We start from the raw sequence: 24466 nt of genomic DNA, 5'->3' as shown, positions 1-24466 counted from the left end.
CTCCGAAGAGAAACTGCATGACTGGGAGACATCCTGATCTAGGATGAGGGGTCATCCCAGCCATGAATCGATCACAGAATCTGGTCTTTGTTTACACAGCCCTCAGACGGGGAGTGGGCCCCCTCTCCCTTTCTCCCTCTTTCCTATCTTCCCCACTCCCTTTTTCCCATTCCTTTCTCTCTCGCTCTCCATTTAAGCCTTGATCTTTCTTTCTTGCTTTCTCTTCCTTCTATTATTCTTCTACCCTGCCATCTTTCATTCTCTCCCTGTCTCATTTTGCTGTCTTCCTCTCTTGATCTTTTTGTCACTCTGGCCCACTTTTTTTGTTCCCATCCCCAACCCTTTCTCTCCCTCTCCCTCTGGTATATTTCTCTCCCTTCTTCCACAGTTCCTCTCTTACAAAAATATATTAATAATATAGAATGAGTCCAGAGATGGGCAATGAAGATGACGAAAGGGAGAAAGCATATCAGAAGAAACGGCAGTAACTGAATATGTACAGTCTGGTGGAATAAAAGGAAAGAGGGGAAAAAGGCTGAGACCTTTATTTACATAGAAAGTGCGCATAGGGTTAAGGAGGACAGTATTTGCAGTATGATACTAAGATCAAGAACACAGGGACATGGGACCGCAAACTAGCAGGTAGAAAGTTCAAAACTAGCCTGAGGCTTCATATACACTTGGATGCAATTTTGACAAGTTTTTTTGACACATTTTGCGTTTTCCTGCAGCCGACAGTCAAAACGTTCATATCCTAAACGCGATTGTTCCGCGTTCAGGAGAGGGAGGTTGAACCTTACCTAACCGCAGCAGCTCCTAAACTCTGCTAAAAGCCTATATGTACGTTGAAACATAGGCTTTTATGGAGTTGAGTTTAGGAGCTTTGGCAAAAAAAACGCCAAAAGCTAATGAACTTACTAGTGTACATGTAGCTCAAGAAAGTAATATTTTACCGAACAAGCTTCAAGCAGAAGCAGTGAGTAAGTGAATTTAATATTCAGGCAAAAACATAAAAAGAGGAAAAACAAAAATAAAAAAATAAAAGGGGTAGACTCATTGGGCCACTTGGTTGTTTTCTTCCTTCACTCTTAAATGTTCCTATGTTTCTAAATATTGTTCTTTTCACCAGAATCCATCAGATTTATTCCAGTTAGGATTTTGTCTACCAGCATCTTCATGCCCTGGGATCATTGCAGCCCAATCTCCTCCAGAACTCTCCTGCACTCAGAGAGGAGAGATAAGTTGACTCACCTTAAGGCCGAGTACTCACGGCAGGACATGTCCGATGAAAACGGTCTGCAGACCGTTTCCATCGGACATGTCTGGCCGGGGACTGCCCGGGGACTTCTGTTCGATGGCTATACACACCATCGAACAGAAGCCCGCGCGTAAACATTACGCGGGGCGTGTCCGCGGTGTCGCCGCGTCGATGACGCGGTGTCGCCGCGACAATGACGCGGCGACGTGGGCGGGCCGCCTTAAAAATGCTTCCACGCATGCGTCGAAGTCATTCGACGCATGCGAGGGATGCGGGCGGCAGGACATGTACGGTAGGTCTGTACAGACGACCGTACATGTCCGGGCGGACAGGTTTCCAGCGGACTGTTTTAAAACAAGTCCGGGAAACAGTTGTCCGCTGGAAACCTGTCCGATCCGTCCCAAAATGGTCCGCTCGGGCCAACACACGGCCAAACATGTCTGCTGAAACTGGTCTGCGGACCAGTTTCAGCAGACATGTTTGGTCGTGAGTACGGGGCCTAATATTCACCTTTCCACTCCATCTAAAAACCACATCCCTGGCTTTATAAAATGATATAGATTATTACCCACATAATGGTGGGGTTACAATGCCTATTGCAGCCATCCTCCAACACAGAGAAGTCGCTATGACACTGGCAGCAGACCTTGTCATTTATTAATCAGTTAATGCCGGAGGATAAGCCGTCTCCATTGAGTTTGTAAGGTTTCAGATGACGAAAGATGGCTTATCTGACTGTACACAGACCCGCCAGCATTTCACACAATCTCCCAGTCTGGGGATGAGGTGAAAAGACAACAGACAAAAATATCCGCTGTTTTCTATTCTGGGGTTGGAGAAGATCTAGAAATAGGACAAAGTCATCTTAAAGGTATAATGATGATAACCCATTGGTACTTACTGTATAAAGAGAGATTCATACATGTCTTCATGTCTTCATGAGGAGTTCAAACCTAGATGGTCTGTGTCACAAGTGAAATCCTTTCACCACCAGGTGGCAGAGTTCTAGTTGGCAATTATTTTTTATTCTGATCCAACATTTGAAGAATGGAAATGTAGATGTAGCGCTACCCCCGCCAGGAGCCGCTGGTTGTTGTTGGGATCGGCAAATTAAGTTACCTCTTACCGTTGTCTAGGGGTGAAGTTGATGAGTAGATTAGTGAGCGAATGTCCAGACAATAAATAAAGGTTTTCTGAATGCTTTATTCTCGGCCCAACATGACCAACATCAACATGAGGTAGAGAGGAAAGGTTGATGAAGCAATAGAGAACTTTGCAGTATCAGGCCTGGATATGAAGCGAGCAATCCTGCTCTTAGTAGTAATAAACACAGTTCGTCGCCACTCTAGCCAGAGTGGGTGAAGTGCCCCCGGACAAACTCCTGCCACGAGTCTGGCAGCTGAAGCGCTACTTTAAGATTGCTGGGAGGAACAGGTCTCTGCCACAGACCTGGCTCTAGGGACCTCTGCCACAGGTCTAGTACTTGGATGAGCTGAATAGATTGAGCGAATCCTCCCTGTAGATTAAGTCAGGGTCACCGGGTGACAGTTGAAATGTACCTGTCAATGTACCTGTCAATGTCCCGGTCACCAGATCCCCGATGGTTCATTCAAGCCACTCAGATAACCTGCCTCTGGGTTCTCCTTGAGCCAATCCCCCACCGTTCAGCACATAGCTTGGGATCTCTTCAATAGAGCCGGGGACCCAGCGAGTCACTGGGGCCCCTTCCAGCAACATGAAACTCCGCGTGCATGCGACCCCGGCCTGGTAGGCCATATCGCCGGGGTCTGTTGGATGCGCACACCCTAAAGGTGGGTGCCGCACCTGGAACCCACGAAGAATCAACAAAAATGGCGTCCGCCACAGATATAATCTCCCCCAACATGCCCCGCAAGGGAAAACTCCTCTAATTGGCTGCTGGGGAAAAGCGGCTCTGCCAGAACCTTAGAAATGGAAAGTAAACTGCAGAGGAGAAGCTACAAAGCATGCAGGGAATCTAGAAAGCTGTGGATTGAAAAATATAACTGTCGTTTGTATTCTATTACAATGCCGATTTTATAAAATGAAAGTTTATGCTGTGATCATAGATCTCCTTTAACCACTTGCTGACTGCACTATAGCTAAATGATTAACGGGTCAGATTAGGTAACGGAAGTGATGTTCCGTCAGCTGCGCATGAGTGCCACCGCTACCAGGTTTGCTAATCTGACAGAACATCTGCAGTTAGAAGAAGACAGTTGATATCTTGTGACACCGAACTAGGTCTCAAATTTAAAGCGAAGTTCCACCCAAAAATTGAACTTCCGCTTCAAGGTGATGGTGACCCCCGACATGCCACATTTGGCATGTCATTTTTGGCGAGGGAGCGGATACCCTCTTTTTAGAGGCATCCAGCTCCCACTTCCTCCCGGGGCTCCGCTGCGCCGGAAGGAAGTTCACCTCTCCCCCCTCCCTCCCTGCCATGTTCTGGAACACATCACAGGTCCCAGAAGATTGCCCGGACATTCGCAGCGCAGCTCGCGTATGCGCATTGCGTTCCTGGCTGTGATGCCACAGCCGGGCGCCCACAGTAAGAATGCCGTCACTGGGGAGAGGAGCGGGGCTTCTTACGCTCGCATCGCTGGACCGTGGGACAGGTGAGCTTTTAATTTATTAAAAGTCAGCAGCTACACTTTTTGTAGCTGCTGACTTTTAAAACTCTGCTTTAAGAGTAATTTTAAAAATAAAGTGAGCGTATATAAATAAATATAGTATATTGAAATCTGTGATGCTGTTTGCATATTTAATTTTGAAAGCCTAAGGTTTAGCGCTGAGCAGTGCGGGGTGTATTACATGGCCTCTGCCACCTTCCTACTGCTGGCATCTGGCTTCTTTCAAAATGTATCGAAACAGCATCACAGATGTCAACATACTAAATGTATTTATATACACTCACTTTATTGCTAAAATTATTCTTCAATTCAAGCCATAGCTAGGTGTAGTAAGATGTCTGCTGCTGCCTTCTTCTGACTGCAGGTGTTCTGTCAAATTAGCAAACTTGGTAGCGGTGAAATGCATGCACAGCTAATTTGACGGGTCTCCAATTCTAATGGAACACCCCTGTCTGTGTCCTGTGGGGGAAATTTCCCTTCACTTCCTGACCTATAGACACAACAGGAACATACCTAAGTACTTGTAAAATGAGTGGATCTGAGAGTAGGGGTGGGACAGTATGGAGTAGGGGGACGGAGTCACTAAAATGTACATAATACTTGTGCCATTGCTCCAATATAGTGCCAGTGGTCGTGGCACACCACAGAGTTTAAAAGCGGTGCATATACTGTCCCACGGTAAAATATGAGGCTATTATAAGCAATACAGTGGTAAGGGAGGTAATGCCCTGGCATCGGTGGTGTTACTATAAAGAAATAATGCCCCTGTATCAGTGTCCCTAGAAGGAAAGGATACCGCTGCAGTGCTTTTGGTGGGAGAAAAAAATACTGCTGCGTTGCGTCAGGGGTGTCAGTCTGAGGACTGCTTTAGCATATGTGTGAGTGGGATGAAGAAGGGAAGCTGAGGGGGGTGGGGGTGGCATTGTGGGATGCATGCAACTAAAGGGCCCTGTGTGAGGGAGGGATATGAGATAAAGATCTGTGAGGGAGGTAGCGTGGTTTTGGGGGAGGGGGGTGAATGCTCCCCCTGGCTCCTACTCCTTCTGAGTTCAGACCTTCCTCTCATTATGGTGCCAACCCAGGAATGAAGGCAGCTTCTCCTTCTTCCCATCTCTGATAACATGATATGCCCAGATTGAAAAGTAGGTGTATTTTTAGCGGTCTCTTCCCCTTACCTGCACTTTTCTGCCATTGGAAGGAGAGTGCAGAATCCTCCCTCCAGGAGCTATCACAGCCCATGCTCTGCCATCACTCCTGTAAGTCAGCAGGCAGCCAGAGAACGTTTCCCATAGAGACGCTAGCCTAAAGCTTAATACACAATGAGAATATCGCACAAATGATCATCCGTTTTTTCTTGCATGCTGATCTCATATAGAATATGAAGAAGTTAATAATATTATGAAAATTCAAAAGCGCAATTTTTTGTCCGTTTTTCTGATTGTGTGTACTTAAAGTGTGGCAGGTTAAACAGTGCTTGTGCTGTCCAATCTGGCCCTTTCTAAACTGAAAACCTGACTGATCCTGCCACTTCCTGTGTCCCCTCTGTGTGCTGACCACAATAATCATGGCTGCCCAAGATTCCCCTCTTGGCCAGCTGTCACCGATGGATGATTTTCCCACTATTCCTGTTCTGGTGACACCTGTAACAAATTGTACTTCCTCTGTAGGAAGAAAACATTGCCCCCCCCTATGTGTTCCTGTGGCTCATGTTAGGAGATTTGGGATACTTGCTGCTATATACAGTCACTCCTCCTCCTCAGTATAACATAGCAGGATTGAAGAACTTTTTCAACTCTTATGAGGACCTTTTTCTCAGGTGAGTGGTGCTTACAGTCGGGGTGGACTGAGGTACCATATCATCCAGACAGATGTCAGGAAACAGACTGCCTATTAGCTTCTCTCCTGCCACCAGGAAAGGAAGTATTTATTTATAATGAGATGTCATTTTAATAAAGCTGGACTCCAGTTTTCCTATCACTGCAGGCTTCTAATAGTTTTCTATTATTACACTGCACACTGTGAGGGTCTCAAAATGTGCATTAGAAGCTACAAAGTTGCATAGCTAGTCAGGTTGAAAAAAAGATGCAAGTCCATCTAGTTCAACCATAAAAATAAAAAATAATATCAAACAATCCCATATACCGAATCCTATACCCACAGTTGATCCAGAGAAAGGCGAAAACCCCCAGCAGAGCATGATCCAATTTGCTGCAGCAGGGGAAAAAATTCCTTCCTGATCCCCTGAGAGGCAATCAGATTTTTCCTGGATCAACTTATAAATGTTAGTACCCAGTTATATTGTGTGTACTTAGGAAAGAATCCAGACCTTTCTGAAAGTAATCTACTGAGCTGGCCAGAACCACCTGGAGGGAGTCTATTCCACATTTTCACAGCTCTTACTGTGAAGAAACCTTTCCGTTTTTGGAGATGAAATCTCTTTTCCTCTAGACGTAAAGAGTGCCCCCTTGTCCTCAGTGTTGACCGTAAAGTGATTAACTCAGCTGCAACAAGTCAGATAGATTTCAGTTCTGTTAATCCTGGAGGCTCAGCATCACATATAGGTATACAAATGAGCCTGTCTAGGAACACACACTGCTCCAAACAGATACTGCCCATCAGGGCATGTTGATATTTGCATAATTCCTCTCAAAAGCCAGCCCATTGCTTGCATCAGGGTTGAGGGCTCTTGAAATGAGTACTGAGGAAGGGTGTTGTGATGTTTTTAGGAAACTATGTGCAGCACCCCTACCCTTCTCATCAGCCTTGACCTGACTGCATTGCATAGAGAAGCTGAGAGATCCAGTGACTTTAGCACTCACCCCCAGAGGGGCCACTGTGAATATGCACAGGTCTCCCTTGCTAGTACAGAAGCTACCTGCCACAAACACTGTTCTATGCACACCAAAAATACAAGCTCAATTTAGGGGATGTCTTTTTAAAATGTATTGCTGAATAACTTGAAACAGGAGAGGGGTTCAGGGATCAGGATACTCCAAACAATAGCAAAAAAATAGCAGCAGGACAGCTTCTCGTTAATCTTCAAGCAGCCTTTCCTGAAGTTAAAAGAGAATGGCCAGTATATCTATGACTCTATACGACAGGGGTCTCCAAACTCTTGAAACAAAGGGCCAGTTTTCTGTCTTTCAGACTTTGAATTGTGCCCATTTGGGGTAACAAATGTACTGGACCCTGCACCAGTGAGGGCAAACATAGCCTCAGGGTTGGTAGTCAGTTGGAGGAGGAGCAGTGCCCCATCATTGGTGTCAGTGGGAGCAATAGTGCCTCATATCAATTGGAAGGCCCTGAGGGCCATATAAATGCTAGCAAGGGGCTGTATCCAGCCCTCGGGCCACAGTTTGGAGACCTCTGCTCTAGGAACAGTTTCAGTCCACATAGCTTCTTCTGGCATTTGGTTTCCTTCTAGCCCTTGCACATCCATGAGTCCGTAGCAAGGTCTTTACTCAAAATATCCCAGTAGTTGTCTGCCACCCAGCATCCACAGGTAGTTCCCCAGTGAGGTAGAAAAAAAGGTCTTTCTCCAGATTTGGATAGTGCCCTTTAGCAAACATAATCCTTTAGCTGTCTTTTCCAGGCCTTCAACCCAACATCTGCTGAGACCCAGACTGTAGTTTCTTGTTCCAGCTGTTTTTGGAAAGGAAAGAACACCAGGACAAAATCTTAGAAACATTTATCACCTTCCCAGCCACCTTCTGGATGGCTCCTTCCAGTGATTGGCTAGGGCTTGATGAATATTCATACTGGCCATTTGACTCTCCCTGACCTATACAGGCATACCCCGCTTTTAAGTACACAATAGGGTTTATTTACTAACGCTGGAAATCGCAATATCAGGCTCACTTCTGGATAGAATCCAATCAGCTTCTAACTCCTGCTTGTTTAATTAAGCCTGGTAATAAAACCTGGAAGCTCATTGGATTCTGTGCAGAAGTGAGCCTTATTTTGCGCTTTCCAGCTTTAGTAAATCAACCCCATTGTGTACTTAAAAGTGGGGTATGCCTGAGGCATACCCCACTTTTAAGTACCCAATGGGGTTGATTTACTAAAGCTGGAAAGTGCAAAATCAAGCTCACTTCTGCATAGAAACCAACGAGCTTCTAAACCCAGCTTGTTCAATTAAGCTTTGATAATAAAACCTGGAAGCTCATTGGTTTCTATGCAGAAGTGAGCCTGATTTTGCACTTTTCAGCTTTCGTAAATAAACCCCATTGTGTACTTAAAAGTGGGGTATGCCTGTATTCTGAAAGCTTCTTCCAGAAGCAGGTAAAACAAATCAAACACCCAGCTAAGAACCCCGAGCAGACAAAAACAATAGATTACTGCTCTGCTGACTGCAGTGAAGCCAAAAAATGTATTTAGCTTTTCAGCCTAACTAGTGGCGAGCCCTACATAATGTAATAATGAAAGTAGGTTGTATTTAATAAAGTCATTAGCATGACATTATCATCAAGGAAAACAAAATATTTTACAGATTCAACTTTAATTTATATAGCAGTTTCTGTTTCTAAAACGTTTCCTTTTCCTATTTAGAATGGAGCTCTTCATCCAACATAGAATTAGAATATATTTTTTAATTACAGGCACTTGAACTGTTCATTAGGTGTCTTTGGGCCTCCAACATGTAATTATATAATTTGCCTTTTGTAATTATGGAGATCCTTCCTTCTCAATAATAAGCAGTGACTTGCTGAATATATTGAAATAAATGGGATGGTACATGGGATTTTGGGGGTACAACCAAAAGTTAGGCTTCATGTACACTGCTGGTGGTAAATAGACGTTTAGGAGCAGTTGGCCGTTTTTTTCAGCTGCCCATGTACACAGGGTCCTTTATAGGTAGTTGAGTTTAAAAGCATTTTTTGGAAAGCAAAAAAATGCATTCAGGATGGATGTTCAGAGGCATTTGAAACACCAAATACCTGTAACAGCTTAAATACGCGGTAACTCGTGTTTAGCCGTGTTACGTTTACAGGCGTTTTTTAATGTAGATACATTTTTGACTATTTGGAAAAAAAATATGTTTTTACATTCTAAATACACAATTTGAGCAATCCCCTTGCAACCCTTGCCTCACCTCTTCCCACATTTTTGACTCCACCCCTTAGTTGCCATATTGCATTTTTCTGATAATTGAATGCTGCTTTTGTATAATAGCATTATTAGAAACTGATAGCCATAATGTGCTTGTATGCACAGACTCACCTGCCAAGCGATCCTCTGCAGCGTTGCGCTCCCGTTGGCACCACCAATAGGGTCTCTTATGTAGGAATTTTATTGTTCTTTTTTTAGTTTCTATTTCACATTAAAGCAGAGTTCCACCCAAAAGTGAAACTTCCGCTTTAAGTACTCCTCGCCCCTGACATGTCCCACTTCCTCCCTTCAGGTCCTCGGCTGCCCAGGCGACTCCTCCTCTCGCCCTAGGTGGCCTCTTCCTGACAGCGATCTTCTGGGACACAACACTCCCAGAAGATCGCTGGCCAATGGCAGAGCGCATGCACAGTGTGCGCACGGCCGGGTGCCCACAGTAGATATGATGGCCCCAAGGAGAGGAGGGGGAGAGGAGTTGGTTCTCCCTGCGGCCGCATCGCTGGACCATGGGACAGGTCCGCTTTAAGTACTCCTCGCCCCCTGACATGTCCCACGTCCTCTTTCCAGGTCCTCGGCCACCTAGGCGACTCCTCCTCTTGCCCTAGGCGGCCTCTCCCTGCCAGCGATCATCTGGGACACAAAACTTTCAGAAGATCGCTGGCCAATGGCAGAGTGCATGCACAGTGTGCGCACGGCCTGGTGCCCACAGTAGATATGACGGCCCCAAGGAGAGGAGGGGGAGAGGAGCGGGTTCTTCATGCGGCTGCATCAGTGGACCGTGGGACAGGTCCGCTTTAAGTACTCCTTGCCCCCTGACATGTCCCACTTCCTCCTTCCAGGTCCTCGGCTGCCCAGGCGACTCCTCCTCTCGCCCTAGGCGGCCTCTCCCTGCCAGCGATCTTCTGGGACACAACACTGCCAGAAGATCGCTGGCCAATGGCAGAGTGCATGCGCAGTGTGCGCCTGGCCGTGGAGCCGTAACACGGCCAGGTGCCCACAGTAGATATGACGGCGCCAAGGAGAGGAGCCTGGCTTTGTGCGGCCGCATAGCTGGACTGTGGGACAGGTGAGTGTTGCTTTATTAAAAGTCAGCAGCTACACTTTTTGTAGCCCATGATTTTTAACCACTTGCCGCCCGCCAATGACATATTGACATCGGCAAAGTGGTTGTAGAATCCTGACTGGACGTCATATGACATCCTCAGGATTCTGAGCTGCTGCGCGCCCCCGGGGGCTCACATCGCGGCGATCGTTGTTGCAGGGTGTCAGTCTGACACCCCGCAACACCGATCAAGGTAAGGAGTCTCTCACGGAGACTCTTTACCACGTGATCAGCCGTGTCCAATCACGGCTGATCACGATGTAAATGGGAAAAGCCGGTAATCGGCTTTTCCTCACTCGTGTCTGTCAGACGCGAGTGGAGGAGAGCCGATCAGCTGCTCCTGTGACAGGGGGGGGTTTGTGCTGATCGATCATCAGCACAGCCCCCCCCGAGGATGCCCACTGGACCACCAGGGATGCCCACTGGACCACCAGGGATGGGCAAATAGACCACAAGTGAGAAAAAAAAAGGATGCCACCCTAGACCACCAGGGATGAGGAGGACACACAAAATGGATGCCAATCAGTGCCGCAATGGATGCCAATCAGTGCCCACAATGGGCATCACTGGTTGGCAGGCATTGTTTGGCACTGATTGGCATCCATTAGTACAACACATACAATAGTGCCCATCTTTGCCCATCCGTGCCACCTATCAGTGCCCATCCATGCCGCCTATCAGTGCCCATCCGTGCCGCCTATCCATGCCCGTCCGCGCCGCCTTTCCGTGCCGCCTATCCGTGCCCAGTCGTGCCGCCTATCTGTGCCCATCTGTGCCACCTATCCGTGCCCATCCGTGCCGCCTATCCAAGCCCACCCATGCCACCTATCCGCGCCGCCTATCAGTGCCCATTCGTGCCGCCCATCAGTGCCGCATATTAGTGCCCATCAATGCCACCACATCAGTGCCACCTCATCAGTGACCATCTGTGCCGCCTTATCAATGCCCGTCAGTTCAGTACCATCAGTGCCCATCAGTGAAGGAGAAAACGTACTTATTTACAATGTTTTATAACAGAAACAAAAAAATACTTTTTTTTTCTAAATTTTCGGTCATTTTTTTTTTTTTTTTGCAGAAAATAAATATCCCAGATGTGATCAAATACCACCAAAAAAAACTCTATTTGTGGGTACAAAATGATAAAAATTTAGTTTGGGTACAGTGTAGCATGACCGCGCAATTGTCATTCAAAGTGCAACAGCACTGAAAGCTAAAAATTGGTCTGGGCGGGAAGGTGTATACGTGCCCTGTATGGAAGTGGTTAATAAACTAAAAAAACTTGTGGAACTCCGTTTAAGTGCCATGGTCAGCTTAATGTTAAATTAGTGGAGAGAGAATCTTAAAATCTGCAGTACAGTAATGGAAATATGGTACAGCAAGCCAGTAACAATTTTAAAGTTACATTTAATTACTTTAATAGAAATATAATCAGGACCGTATTATATATATATATATATATATATATATATATATATATATATATATATATATATATATATATATATATATATATATAAATGAGTGTGTGTATATATATTGCATTATATTTACCCTTTCAGGCTTTCAGTGCAGGATGTTTGTACATTTTAGGGATTCACCAAAAGCTTCAACTACAGTTCATCTAATCCTCTATTGAGACTGCCATGTGATAGCAACTATTGTGGAGCTTGAAGGTTCTTCATAATCCACTGCCTAGATATCCAGGTGAGGTCTGATTCAATAGTCCAACTTTATAATGGATATTGGAGTTGACATACCACAAGGAATGCAATTACAGAAAGGGATGCAATGGATTTAAATGCTGCTTGCAACAATCTTGTAACAAAGGCAGAGCTGGCTGACAATAATGCGGGAAACAGATCAAAGGCAATCATTGGAGACGGTGAAAAAATTAGCAGCTAGCTAATTTATTTTCAATACCCATGTGAAAGGGATTAGCAGAGAGAGAGAATCTAAAAATCTGCAGTAAAGCAGCATTGGAAATATGGTACAGCAAGCCAGTAACAATTTGAAAGTTAGTCAATCCCTTCTAACGGAAATATTACAATTATGACTGAAGAATATAAATAAAGTGAGTTATTTATATTTCACACTTTTTCTAAATATTTGTTGTGCTTTCACTGGATTTTGGTACATCACAGGGATTTATTAAAAGCTGCTTCAGCTACAGAAGTATCTATTTCAAAGCACCACAAATTATAACATTGCTCTTCTCATACTGCAACAAAGATACATTTTCTTTTCATTTTAGAAATATAAAACAGCGCTTAGTGCAAGTCAATAAAACACCAACCACAAAAATGCAAATACACAATAACACGCCGAGCAGATGGTGCCTTACCTGTGGTCCTTGGGTAGAGCCCTCAGGCCCCAGCAGACAATAGTTGGAGTTTTGATTTATACAGGAATGTCTCCTGCAACACTTTCAACCTTTTAAAACAACATTTGTAAAATGTCCCCAGTCTCTGACCATCTCCTGTAGTATGTTCCAAGCCTTTGACAATTTCCTGTAGTAAGTCTCCAGTCACTGACAATTTCCTGTAGTAAGTCCCCAGTCACTGACAATTTCCTGTAGTAAGTCCCCAGTCACTGACAATTTCCTGTAGTAAGTCCCCAGTCGCTGACAATTTCCTGTAGTAAGTCCCCAGTCACTGACAATTTCCTGTAGTAAGTCCCCAGTCGCTGACAATTTCCTGTAGTAAGTCCCCAGTCACTGACAATTTCCTGTAGTAAGTCCCCAGTCACTGACAATTTCCTGTAGTAAGTCCCCAGTCACTGATAATTTCCTGTAGTAAGTCCCCAGTCACTGACAATTTCCTGTAGTAAGTCCCCAGTCACTGACAATTTCCTGTAGTAAGTCCCCAGTCACTGACAATTTCCTGTAGTAAGTCCCCAGTCACTGACAATTTCCTGTAGTAAGTCCCCAGTCACTGACAATTTTCTGCAACATGTCCTCAGTCTCTACAGTCTGCTATAGCAGGGGTCTCCAAACTGCGGCCCGAGGGCCGGATGTGGCCCTTTGCTAGCCTTCATCCGGCTCTTGGGGCAGTATTGCTCCCAATGATATGAGGCATTATTCCTCCCAATGGCACCAACAATGGCACCAACAATGGCAACAATTAGACAAATAGCAATGATGGAGCACTATTCCTCCTCCTACTGCCCACCAACACTGGGGCCATGTTTATTCTCACTGATGCTCGGCCCTGGGGCATTTTCTACCCCAACTGGTCAGAATCCGGCCTCCCTGAAGTCTGAAAGACCGTAAACTGGCCCTTTGCTTGAAAAGTATGGAGACCCCTGTGCTATAGTATGACCCCATGTTCGTGGTAATGTTTCCACTTTCTGGCAATCTCATGTAGCATGTTCCCAGTCTTTGTCAATCTACTGTAGAAAGTCCAGAGTTCCTGAAATCTTTTGTGCTTTGTCTCCAGTCTCTGACAATCTCCTGTAATATGTCCTCACTCTCTGACAATCTTCTGTGCTATGTCCTCAGTCTCTGAAACTCTCCTATAGTATCTCTGCAACCTGTCTCAAACTTTTCAACACAAGGGAACCCTTAAAATTCCTCTGGTCTCAAGGAATCCCTGCTAAAATGGACTTTATCTACAACTCATGATACATTAGTGTGATGGTCAGTGGAAGAATGCTCCTTACACTTGTGGTCATTGGGAAGAGTTACCCCCTTACAGATAGTTAAAAATATTAACGGTGTCAGTGAGAACTTATCTGAGAGGCAGAAATTGCTCATGGAACCCCTAGCAAACTCTAGTGAAACCCTAGTTGCAGAGGTGTATCTAGTGAAAATGGCGCCTATGGCAAGCACTAAAACTGCGCCCCTGTCAAAACATTTGAAACCCGTCTTTCAGATAACCAGGGACATGGCGGGGACAGAGAAGGACACTGGGGACCACTGGCGGCTGGTGCTGAAAGTTTTTGGGGGTGCGCAATAGCACATGATGAGTTAAAAGTTTTAAGTCATCATCATGTACGATTGTGTGTGTGTGTGTGCCAGGCATCAAATATAGTGCTCAATATGGAATAAATAAATTATAAATATGCATAGCCATAGATATCATTAATAAAGTGTAATAAAGTGATTTGTGCAACAGCTGTTCACAAACCACTTTATTACAGTTTATTTATGATATGGCTATGCATATTTATTTAATCCACTGAACATTATATTTTGCTGCTTGCTTCTGGTTGGCAGTTGGCACATATGAATATGATGACGAAAATTAAGTAGTACTTGGCTGCTATCCTTGGTACTGCTGCTGGGGCCGGGGTTCCCCATCGGGCCGCCATACATTCCTTCTCTCCTGTCCTCTCTTCTCCTCACGTCCCATTACCCACTCTGGGGATAAGATGATAGGGTAGGCGGAGCATTAGGCTCCGCCACCGTACGTGGATCCGGTTTGGCCAATCATCGGCCATCATGGGGGCCACAGCGCCGGGAGATTAGTGCGGGAGAAGGCCACGGGAGGACAGGTGGGGTTTTTTTTCATGCGGTGGGTGGCTTTTTGCCCCCCTCCTCATGGTGCCCATGGCACTTGCCATAGCTGCCATACCCTAGATACGCCCCTGCCTGGTTGAGAAACCTTGTTCTATAGTAGGTTCCAAGTCCTTGAAATCTATTGTGATATGTCTCCAGTCTCTGAAGTCTCATGTTGTATGCCCTAAGTCTCTGAGAACTTCTTATTGTATATATCTTCAGTCTCTGACAGTCTTGTGTCCTATACCCCATTCTCTGACAGTCTTCCACAGTATGTCCCCAGTGTCTGGCAATCTCCTGTAGTAGGTTTCCAGTCTCTGGCAATCTCCTGTAGTAGGTTTCCAGTCTCTGGCAATCTCCTGTAGTAGGTTTCCAGTCTCTGGCAATCTCCTGTAGTATGTATTAGGTCTCTGACAATCCTTTATGGCATGTCTTTAGTCTCTGGCAGTCTCTGTAGTATGTCCAATGCTGGACAGGAGTCTCGATAGGTAACATCTCCAGCTCTGTATTTATTAGTACATCATTAAATGGATTTTTTAAATGCAAGCAGTGTAACTACCTGAATTTAACTTGGTATCAGCCTTGCAACCAATGTAAATCGTTCCATACACAGTTCGAACCATTAATTGACAGACTGAATGTACCAATTTGATCGATCAATCAATTTGGGTACAACCAGCATGCCGGATTCTGATATAGCCACTAGCGATAATCACTGTCTTCTCCCGGTGGGGATACCTTCGGGGTTGAATGAAAAAAAATAAAATATTAGTGTGTCCCCGGCATAAAGCAGAGTTCACAACAAGGTACATGCTTAAAGTAGAGAGCAGGGTGACAGAGAGATAAGCTCACCACTCTGCTGCTGCTGCTTCTCTGTTCATTCACAATCTGGGGGAGGGGCAAGACCTGTAAAACCCCATACACACGGGCGGGAGACAACGACCAGTTCAAAAAACCCTGGCCAACATTCGGCCCGTGTGTATGTATCAGTCTGTCGGACCTGCATGCTGGAAAACCTGCAGTTGACCGACTCCCGTTTAGCGCTCTCAGCCAATGGCTGATCGGAGTGTTCTAGTGGGGAGGCCGTCCCCCTGTCCGAACACAACAGCTCAGCAGGAGAGATCGCTGAACTAACCTTGCATAGTTAGTAAAGCGGCTACAACCATCAAGCCGTCAGTTTTTTTTTTTTCATGCAACCCGCCAGATTGCACACACAAAAAAAAAACTGTAGTGTGTAGTGTTGCTGAACTGAAAAGAAAAATCGGATCTTCTTCACTGTGGAAAGGAAGTATAGGGATTGAAGGAAAGTAAAAAGTAAGAGTTGCAACATATGTATTTCATATGTGTATTTTATTTGTTTGCCTGAAGTTTATCCTTAATTCAACTATTTAATAGGACTGTCTTGTGATTCCAACTGTTGTTACATTTGAAGGTACTGAATAACCCACCATCTAGATATCAAGGTGAGGCCTGATTCAATAGATCAACTTTCTAATAGATATTGGAGGTGACATACCATGAAGAATGCAATTACGCCAAGGGAAGCAACAGATTGAAATGCTGCGTGCATCACTGTTGTAACAAAGGATGAGTTGGATGACAATAATCGGGGGAAACAAATCAAAGGCCATCATTGGAGATGATCATAAAATTAGCAGCAAGCTAAAAATTTAAACACAGCTAATTAACCTTCAGATGGAGAACCTTCTCATTTAGAAGTTTAATTTGACTGTAGAACAAATCTTTTGTCCCCAAAACGCCAAAACTTTTTTTTCAAGGTCAATAGCACATAAGTCCCTCCCCTTATTCCAGGGTGCTAGGTATATTCCTTGACTCTGACCTCTCTTTTCAGCCCTGCATCCAATGGCTGTCTAAATGGCAACCTTAACCTCCATAACATCTTCAAAATTCAACCCTTCTTAAGCAATGGCACCACCAACCTACTAATTCTCTTCCTTATTATCTCTCACCCCAACTATTGTAACTCCTACTTCAGTCGCCTAACGCTACGCAGGCTAGCACCCCTTTAGTCAATCATGAATACTGCTCCCAAGCATTCAGTGTCCTTTACCCACCTCTGCCAATCCATTGGCTTTCATTTACCCAACAAAATCAAAATCAAAATACTAAGATCATATGAAACTATCCACAATTCTTCCCCAGGCTACATCACCAACCTCATATCAAAAAATCACCTAAACTGTCCTTTCTGCTCCTCCCAAGACCTCCTTCTCTCCAGCTCCTTTATTACCTCCTCCCATGTTTACCCGCTGGACTTCTCCAAAGCCTCTGGAACTCCTTACCTCAATCTGTCTGATTATCTCCTTCCCTGTCTGCCTTGGCGATTCCTGAAAACTCATCCTTCGGAGAAACCTATCCCACTTCAACCTAATAAACTGTACTTTTTCTTTATCCATCAGCCCTTACATTTTATATCACTTGACCCTCCCTTATGCCCTGTACACACGATCGGAATTTCCGATGGGATAAAATCTGATGTAATTTTCTGTCGGAATTCCATTAAATCTGTCTTGGATACACACTGTCAGACCAAATTCCGACCGTCCAAAACGCGTGACGTAAAACACTACGACGAGCCGAGGAAAAGTTGCGTCCACTTGATTTTGAGCATGCGTGTTTTTTTCTCCGTCAGAGTTCCACACAGACGATTGGAATTTCCGATATGATTTTTTTTCCAACTGAAAAAAGTAAAACGTGTTCTATTTCTCAATTCCGACGGAAAAAAGTCTGATGGGGCCCACACACGGTCGGAATATCCAATGAAAACATTTCGTCTGACTTTTTTCATCGGAAATTCCGATCGTGTGCACAAGGCATTATAGATTGTAAACTACCGCGAGCATGGACCTCTAAACAATCTTGCTTTGATTTGTATTGTAACTGTACTATACCCTTTGTTTTATAAAGCGATGTGAAAACTGTTAGTGGTATATAAATCTGGTTTAATAATAATAGTGAAACATTCTCTTGAAGTGTATGTCTGCTATGCTGGGATTTCACTTCCAGAAGGGTAGCATACTGAGCCACAGGTTATCTGGTCTAAGCACCTGCTGTACTTCTATATGGTCCAGTCTTCAAGACGCTGACGAACAAAAATTTAATATATTGCAGAGTACCAGTCTTTGGATGTGATGGCTGCATTCGTTTTCAGTTTTTATGAAAATAGAGACCAGTTGATTAGGCCAAAAATCCACTGTCCATGTAACTTCCTGTGCACTGAACTGAAATCTTCCGTGAACTACAGAACATCTCTTTTATGAGGAGAGGGGGGTGTTTTTCAAATAACAAAAGCACCTTAGGGAGACAACCCTGCCTCACAGTGAGTAAGGGTTGTCACCCTCTGACAGGAAGTGTTTTACTGGCAGAATTATGAGGTGGAAAAAATGGAAAACCAATAAAGCCTCCACATGTAAGGACTGGTAAGCTGCAGTGTATTTGGTTTAGATACACTTTCATTTTTGGCCATGGAGCAAAGCTGTTGTCATTGTAATGTATGTCTGCTATGCTAGAACCTATGGTCCCTGCACAGTGAGCCACAGGTTAGCTGATCTATCCATAAGCTGCCATACTTGTATCCTTCCATTGATGTCCAGTCTTCAAGGCATGGTCGCTTCAATCTTAAGACTCCATACATTAACAACATAACATTTTGTAAGCCTAAAAAAAAGGCTGTACATTTCAAGGGAAGATTTAGTGGCCTGTATTGGGCCCTTGAGGACTGGATTTGGACAGTTTTTTTTATAAAACATATAACATAAAAGGGTTGTCCAACTTGATCTTTAAAGTCCATAGTCCTTCCGCAGATTTACCCAATTAATAGTTGCTAATGAATTGTGGAACTGTTTACTAAGCCTAAATCCCTGGCTTGACTGTGGCCCTCAAGGACTGTATAAGGACAGCCCCCTCAGTGTACATTGCTGCCCTGTTGCTTTACAGAGACCTGTAGTTCAGCTCGGTTAGACTTAAAAAAGGAGACATTGGCTGGCTTCATTCACAACCTTATTGTTGACATCAGGTATGCAAAATCTGCCTGCCAGCATCCAGCCCTCACCTGGTCTGGCACCTGCTGCTGTCCACGTTCCCCATTCACACCGTACCACAGTTTATCCACGCCATCCTCCTTACCTTTCTCTCTGGAGGTCTGACGAACCGATGAATGGATGCCAGCCGGGAATGAATGAGCAGCACCCCCACCGTGCAAGCCAGTCATGGACCCCCGAATTAAAAAAAAAAGAAGAAGAAAATAATGACCCTTCAGTCTATTGATGTCAGAGAGGAGGAGAGCCCCAGCGCTGCTTCAGTTGTCGCTGCTCCAGGGGGAGAATAGATTGGGGGGCAGAGAGGAGGGGGGTGAAATCCAGTGGATGGAGGGGATGCGTACAGATGATTACAGAGACAGAGCAACAGAGGAGAGACAGGGAAGCCCGGGGAAGGGGGAGTGCGAGGAGAGACGGCTGTGTCTAATGACAGACACACACTGCACTGAGCCTCTGTCACACTCGTACACGTACAGGCGTGTAAAGCGACTACATCACCTCCGATGAACACAGCTAATTTCCAGCAGGCTCCAAACCCACTGAACTGTTATCGGATGAACAAGAATGCCACATCAGCCTGAAATACACATGACAAAGACACTGTTGCCCATTGTTGTCACAATTCATTTTCCCAGCAATTTGACTTCCAAAAAGCCACCATTAAGGCTAAAATGCATATAGTATAAGAGCTGTTTTGCCTTCCAAAAGCTTTGTAGTCATGTGATTTACGCAGCCCCTACCACACTGCACAGCCAGCATGTCCTGTGTTAGCTTCCTGCTGATTGGAAGGTGATAAGGATTATTGCAATGCGGAGGTTCTTTTTCTGTGTTCTGCCTAAACGCATCCTTCTCTCTGTGCCTGAAACATGTTAACCCGCGTACACATGACCATTTTTCATATCATGGAAAAAAAATAATTTTTTTTCTCTACGTGATTCTTGTCAAGCCTGCCTTGCATACACACGATCGTGAAAAAAAAAAATGCTCGAGGAAAGCGCAGTGACGTACAACACGTACACGGCACTATAAAGAGGAAGTTTCATTCGATTGGCGACACCCTTCGGGCTGATTATGCAAATTTTCCTTCTCATAACTTGCTTCTGAGCATGTGCGTATTTTTCCCGACGCTAAAGCCTACACACGACCGTTTTTCACGACGAGAAAAGCGAACACGTTAAAAAAATGACGAGAAAAAATAGAGCATGTTCTAAATTTTTAATGGCCATTTTTCTCGTCATGAAAAACGGTCGTGTGTACGCAGCATTAGATTGGCAGCAATTTGTAATGGATTCATGTTGGCTCACAGTGTGAGACACCACAGTCTGGTTTCTGTTGTGCAGATACAGTGGCAATAAAAAATGTGTGTGTGTGTGTGTGTATTGTGATAGTACAGTTCCCTGTCCTAGTAATGGTCGCCCAGGATTCTCAAATAGGCAGGTTGAGGGGCTCCAGGGTTATTTAATGTGGAGGAATCTGTTTGATCAGTTTCCTCCAAAGTTGTAAAATTCACTTGGGGACCTGGAGCCCGGAGATTCCATAGTGATATGGGTGGGATGGAATCTCCAATCCTTGGACCGGGTTTTGGAAACAGCCAGGAGTCTGGCTGGTTGATTGAGCAGGTGGGTCCTGGGCTTATAGTACAGTCAGGACCAGTGTTCTGGACTCCACCCTCCCGAGGAGTCCAGGCAAACAAGGGAGAAGCATGCATGGTATAGACAGAGGGCCCAAAGCTGTGGGCTGAGCAGAACAGAAGCTGAGAGAAGGTACAGTGATTGTACAGGAACTTTGGTACATGGCCAAAAGGGGCCGAAGTGTAAAGCCTAAACGGCAGTATTTCTGAAAAAAGCCAGGTGGCTCTGCATTTTCGGTTGATTAATTTATTGTTGTAGATACTTGAAACCCCCTGCGTGGGAATTCTGGATGGACGTTTTTTTCTTTCTTTTAATAAAAGTGGGTCAACAAGACCTTAAAAAGCAAAACTGGCGTGGACTCTGCTCACTGGTATGCTCTACACAGACGCTAAATAACCCCCAATCTTACAGTGCGCGTGTGTGTGTATATATATATATATATATATATATATATATTGATTTGTGTTAGGAGTCTGTTAATACGATAGAAAGTAAAGAACTTATAAACTGACCTGAGGTGTACCCTGGTCAGTATGCCAATAAGGGGGAATACTCAATAAAAGAAAAGAAAAAGGTAAGTATGAAAAAAGGGGACGGGGGGTAAAACGGAAAAAATTATGACAAGGTAGGGACCCAAAAAGAGGTGTAGATATAGTGCCAGAAACTCCTCCTACAAATTTAGGCTTATTAAGTTAGCCTTCTAACATATATATATTTATGAAACTAGTGGAGCGAGAAATAAAGAGACATACACTTTAACCACTAGCCGACCAGCCACCATTGATATACGGCAGGTTGGCTCTCCTGCTCAAGTCACCGAAGCTGTATGTCAGCTTGCGCAGGCGCGATAGTGGGCGGGCGCGCGATGGCATGCTCCCACTGCACGCTGCGAGAGTGTGCCCGCGGGTCGGGCAAACTCGATGTCCGCCGGCGACCCATGATCGCCTACTACAGGGGCAGAATGGAGATCTGCCTTTGTAAACAAGGCGGATCCCCATTCTAACAGGAAACCTGACAGAGATCTACTGTTCCCAGTAATCGGGAACAGTGATTTCTGTCATGTCCCTGCCAGTCCATTCCCCTACAGTTAGAACACACCCACGGAACACAGTTAACCCCTTGATCGCCCCCTACTGTTAACCCCTTCCCTGCCAGTGTAATTTTTACATTGATCAGTGCATTTTTATAGCTCTGATCAATATAATAATGTCACTGGTCCCCCAAAAAAGTGTGGGGTCAGATGTTGCAGTCCCACTAAATCGCAGATCGCCGCTATTACCAATAAAAAAAAAAAAAAAAGTCCCTAAATCTTTACCATAGTTTGTAGACACGATAAGTTTTGCGCAAACCAATCAATATATGCCTAATGTGTTTTTTTTTTTAAAAAAAGAACATATATCGGCCTAAACTGATGAATACATTTTTTTTTTTTGGGGGATATGTATTATAGCAAAAAGTAAAAACAAATTTACTTATTTTTCAAAATTGTCGCTCTTTGTTTATAGCACAAAAAATAAAAACAGCAGAGGTGATCAAATACCACCAAAAGAAAGCTCTATTTGGTAGGGGAAAAAGGACATCAATTTTGTTTTAGTCAGTTAAAGCAAAGCAGTGCTGTATTGCAAAAAATGGCCTGGTCACAAATACTGCAGCTGCTGACTTTTAATATATGAACACTTACCTGTCCTGGGCGCCCGCAATGTCGGCACCCTAAGCCAATCTGTCCCTCTGGTCTTGGGTGGAGGCGCTGCCATCTTCAGTAAGGGAATCAGGAAGTGAAGCCTTGCAGCTTCACTTCCTGGTTCCCTACTGCGCACTGCCTGATCCCACTGGTCCCTGCTGTCTTCTGGGACCTGTGTGTCTCCCAGAAGACAGCGGGAGGGATAGAGAAGGTGCCGGACTTAGCGTAGGTCCCCACAGCGACCTATGCCCAGAAGTAGGAGAAAATACCTGGATTACACAGGTATCTGCTCCCTCCTCCCCCCTGAAAGGTGCCAAATGTGACACCTGAAAAGCGGAAGTTCCATTTTTGGGTGGAACTCCACTTTAAGGGCGCAAATCCTTCTGGGGCTGAAGTGGTTAAAGTTGAACTCCGGCCATAAAAATGTTTTTTTAAATGTTTCTAAATACATTCCTCATTAGCCACAGTGGAAATAAATCCACTGTATACCAAATGCCATTGCAAACTCAAATATTACCTTGTACAGGTAGCAGTGACATCATCAGTGTTCAGGCCCCACCCACTACAGGCTGCCAAGGCAGCAGCGGCTGGTATTTATTACAGGAGGCTCCTGCACAGGGGTGATGTTTTACACTGGATTACTGCACAGATCTGGAAGAAATACACAGAGCACACCAAGATGCATGTCAGAATATACATCTGTCAATATTTGACTATCCTGAAGTTGAGCTTTAAATTAAAATCGTTTTCCCATTGCTGTGGTCAAAATCTAATGATGCAGGTTCATTTTGAACTGTAAGTTTTACATCCTCTAAATTCAGTGTTTTTCGGGTCACCTAGTTGAAATGTACAGTATATACTGCAAGTAAATTTTAGAACTTGTTATGCTTGACTGGGTCAGTAACAGAAAGTATTAAAGTCAGAGGATTAGGATGACCGTTTGGGAAGTGACATCTAAAGGAGGTCAGCTATGGCAGGTCAAGCATATAACCCCAGCACTGCATAATCACAAGGTTTCTAAAGTATATAGACAGGTTATCCGGTGTCGGATACATGGATGGATGGGGATGACAGTGCATTAATATACATATGTTAGGAACTGGCTCCATTTAGCCTTCCTGCTTGCACTCGACTCTCCACACTGTACAGAAATAGGAAGTGTGAACTTGCAAAGTCACACACACACCATCATAAGCAATGACGCACAAGGAGACCCATCCAGGCTCTGCTCCATTAACACATATTGCAATTCAATTCAGACAGGTGGTGGGCTGTCTGCAAGAACTACAAGTCCCAGCATTCACCTCTCAGTTGTGTACATCTGCAAATGACCAGTAATACTCCATTGCAAACTGGCTGTAGTAAAATAATTAGTGTAATATTTACAAAATTCATATTAGTAACATTTGCAAATGTAAGAAGTCCGTTTACAGAAAACCGATATATTATTGATTGGTGGATGCTAGAGAGTTAAAGACTTTGGCCCGGATTCAGGTAACACTTACGCCAACGTATCTACAGATACGCCGCATAAGTGTCAATGTGCGCTGTCGTATCTATGCGCCTGATTCTTAATGCAAGATACGCCTGAAATGTGGCTTCGTCCGACCGACGTAAGTTCCCTACGCCATCGTATCTTGGGCGCATATTTACGCTGGACGCAAGGGGCGCTTCCATTGAATTACGCGTCGAATATGTAAATGACTGAGATACGCCGATTCACAAACGTACTTGCGCCCGTCGCAGTAATATACGCCATTTACGTAAGGCGTACGTCCGGCGTAAAGTTATTCCACCTATAGGAGGCGCATCCTATGCACGTCGTTTACGTAGTAGTACGTGAATGGGGCTGGGCGTAGGTTACGTTCACGTCGTAGGCATTAAGCCGTCGTATCTTAGGGAGTATATTCGACGTGATTCTGAGCATGCGCGTGCATGCGCTGTTCGTTCGGACCATCATTTGCATAGGGTCACGGTTCATTTAAATGGATCACGCCCACCGTCCACCTACTTTGAATTAGGCGGGCTTACGCCGAATAATTTACGTTACGTTGGCGCAATGTAGGGAGCGAGTGCTTTGTGAATACTGTTCTTGCCTCTCTATGTTACGTCGGCGTAGCGCATATGAGATGCGCTACGCTGGCAGAAAGATGCACGGCTCTACGAGAATCCGGCCCTTGTAGGTCTCTGCACAGAATTAATGGGTCTTCATACCTGCTGCACCCATTATGAGGGGCTCCCACCATTCTTGTGCTGAGGACTTGGGCCTGCACATCACCTGTGCATGATATAGGGGGGTTCCCACCACCCTTGCACTGAGTTCCTGGGTCCTGCACAGTACCTGTGCTCTTTATAAGGGGTTCCCACCACCCTTGCACTGAGTTTCCAGGTCTGCACCTCTGCTGCACCTATTATGAGGGGTTTTCACCATTTGTGTGCTGAGTTCCTGTTTCTGTACACCCCTTGTCCCCATTATGAGGGGTT

General features: G+C 44.9%; 2 protein-coding genes across 6 annotated transcripts in view; one reads left to right on the top strand and one right to left on the bottom strand.

Annotated features, from left to right (window-relative positions):
* The window catches only part of LRTM2 (leucine rich repeats and transmembrane domains 2), a 93055-nt gene extending 73679 nt beyond the window's left edge, over positions 1–19376 (bottom strand). Inside the window, exon 1 of the mRNA XM_040345316.1 lies at positions 18759–19376. The gene's annotated coding sequence lies outside the window, so the exon portion shown is untranslated. The remainder of the gene's footprint in view (positions 1–18758) is intronic.
* CACNA2D4 (calcium voltage-gated channel auxiliary subunit alpha2delta 4) overlaps positions 1–24466 on the top strand; it is a 355329-nt gene that overhangs the window by 277878 nt on the left and 52985 nt on the right. The window lies entirely within an intron of this gene.

The sequence above is a fragment of the Rana temporaria genome, chromosome 3, assembly GCF_905171775.1.
Source record: "Rana temporaria chromosome 3, aRanTem1.1, whole genome shotgun sequence".
Lineage (NCBI taxonomy): Eukaryota > Metazoa > Chordata > Amphibia > Anura > Ranidae > Rana > Rana temporaria.
This window is presented reverse-complemented; position numbering and strand designations above follow the sequence as displayed.